Source organism: Hipposideros armiger, unplaced genomic scaffold (genome assembly GCF_001890085.2).
Source record: "Hipposideros armiger isolate ML-2016 unplaced genomic scaffold, ASM189008v1 scaffold_43, whole genome shotgun sequence".
Taxonomy (NCBI): domain Eukaryota; kingdom Metazoa; phylum Chordata; class Mammalia; order Chiroptera; family Hipposideridae; genus Hipposideros; species Hipposideros armiger.
In genome coordinates this window covers 538,088-540,399 of record NW_017731393.1, presented here as the reverse complement: position 1 = coordinate 540,399, position 2,312 = coordinate 538,088, and the positions used below count along the sequence as shown (strand labels likewise).

Here is a 2,312-nt window from a genome sequence, read left to right as displayed (position 1 = left end):
CCCTGCAGTGGGGCTGCTGGATCATAACATAGCTCTGTTTCTGAGTTTCTGAGGACCCTCCATACTGTTTTCCATCGTGGCTGCACCATTTACATTGCCACCAACCGTGCATGAGGGTTCCCTTTTCTCCACATCCTCGTCAATACTAGCTATTTTCCATTTTTTCCTGATGGCAGCCATCCCAGCGGGTGGGAAGTGGTCTCAGTGTAGTTTTGGTTTGCATCGCCCTGATGGCTAAGGATGGCGAGCACCCTTCCATGTGCTTGTTGGCCATCTGTGCGTCTCCTTTGGAGACCTGGCCACTCAAGCCCTTTTCAGCGTCTTCATTCCTGCACCTGTTCTTTTCCTCAGGGACTTTAGAACTGGATCGCATAGCTATAAAAACAACCTGTAGCTTCTTTACTGGGTTGCAATCAATGCATGGATCAGGTTTGGGGGACTCTGGCCTCACCCTTCCTGAGGGTTCCTGGCTCTGTCTACCTCCTTTCTACTCCCCCCCCTATCGCTCCAAGTGCCACCCACATCTGATGACGCCTAAAGCTGCTCCCCTAGCTCTGTTGAACTCTCAAATGCTACTGGCCAGCTCACCTGAGTGTCTTCAGATCTCCCCATCCCAGTGTCAAACTCTCAACTGCTGACCACCCGCTCTCCTGGCCTGCTTACCTGTTTCCCACTGACAGCAAGGGGTCCGGGTAACCACTGGGCATGGGCCTTGCCTCCTCGCTTCCCTAATGGTGGAGGAAGTCTGGGTCCTGGCAGGTGAAAGATGCAAAGAGAGAGGGCTTTTTTTGGGTTTTTTTTTTTCCAGCCTACGCTGTCGCTGGCTACTCACGGCAGCCTAGCTCCAGGTTGAGCTGCTGTTCAGCATCTTAGCTGTAGAAGGCAGTGTCACTGACCCTCATATGTGGGATCCAAACTGGGGCCCTCTGGCGTCCCAAGCCAGTTCTTAACCATCACGCCACTCGGCCGGCCCGAGAGAGGGCTTTTTTAAGGGCCATTTACCAAGGTGTGGACAAGGGGCTGGAGAAGCCAGCAGATCCTGAATCAGGCTCTGAAAAGGTAGAGTCTGGGGCCTCAGGGAGAACAGGTCTGCGCCCAGCAAGGAGGGAGCTGAGGAAATTCCCCAACCTCTGGGCTGGAGGCCAACTTACCCGGAAGCCAGTGGGAGTGGGGGGTGGGGCATGGGGCCACTGATGCCATCCCCAAGGTCTGGGGGCCAAACCAGGAATACTAAGGCCAACTTCCTCCCCTCTCATGGGCCCCACCTCTTCCAGCCCTGCGCTCTGCTTGGACATCTGACCATCCCCCTTCTCCCCAGACCAGTTCTCCCATCCACACCCTCCACCCCTGGAGCTCTCTAAAACCCTCATCTGAGCAGGCCTCAGCCGGCACCAAACCCTCCCTTTGGCGCCATACAGTCCTTGGAATGAAGTCCAAACTCCTTGATCACCTGGCCTGCCGCAGCCTCCCCCACCCCCACTCCAGCTGAACCACTCCGGTCCCCTCGCAGCCTGTGCTCCCACCACCGGTCCTGCCGGGAGCCTGCACAGGAGGCCCGCCCACTTCATGCACTCCTAGGCTTCCCACGGCAGGTGGGTTTCCGCCCTCCAGGGTACTTCTACCCCCAGGTCGGGGTCAGGCACCAGGGTTCTGCCGGGAACCGCCGACTGTGCCGGCGGATTACGGAGAGCGGCCGGGGGGCGGCAGCAGGCGCGGGGACAGGGCAGGGTGGGCCCTCCGCGGCTCCAGCCGCCCGGACTCCCCGGCACAGCGCCCCCCTCAGCCTACCTCTCGGGACTTCCCTCCACTTTCGCTGCTCACCTTCAGGTCTGAGCTCAGGCCTTTCCCCACCTGCAGGGCACTCCCTCCGCCGCGGCGTCTCCCACGCCGCCCCCGCCCCTAGCGTTCCTCTCCTCTCGGCTTCTGAGACACGCAAACCTCTATCGTAGCGCCCAGCGTAGGGCCCGAGCCCCGAGAGCTCGCCCCAGGAACGCCGAGCACCTTCGGGCCCCCATCCCCACCCCCGCTCCTCGGCAGGGTCTGGCCCACGTTCGCGCACAGGTAGGACGGTCGACGCGCACGACCCCCGCCCCCAAGCTCATCCTAGGGCGCCTGGGGTGGGGCGCGGGGATGGTGGGGCGCGGGAGGAGGGGTCCGGGCGGGCGGGGAGGGCCTCTGGGGTCACCCCACCTCCCTCCCCCTCATTTGGGCAGGCGGGGCCAAAGGTCAGGTGCTGGGGGCGCGGCTCAAGCCTCAGGCTCCCGAGGCGCGGTTAAGCGTTAACCGAGGGCCAGGACGCGGGGCGCAGCCCA

The 2,312-nt window shown here is 61.8% G+C and overlaps 1 protein-coding gene across 5 annotated transcripts in view; it reads left to right on the top strand.

The window, feature by feature from the left end:
- Positions 1–1,509: 1,509 nt before the first annotated feature.
- The window catches only part of CEP170B (centrosomal protein 170B), a 26,966-nt gene continuing 26,163 nt past the window's right edge, over positions 1,510–2,312 (top strand). For 4 of the 5 annotated variants that reach the window (XM_019639379.1, XM_019639377.1, XM_019639376.1 and 1 more), the window contains exon 1: positions 1,979–2,061. The gene's annotated coding sequence lies outside the window, so the exon portion shown is untranslated. Of the gene's footprint in view, positions 1,593–1,978; positions 2,062–2,312 lie in introns of those variants that run through there. The other variant, XM_019639373.1, reaches the window with a different exon arrangement.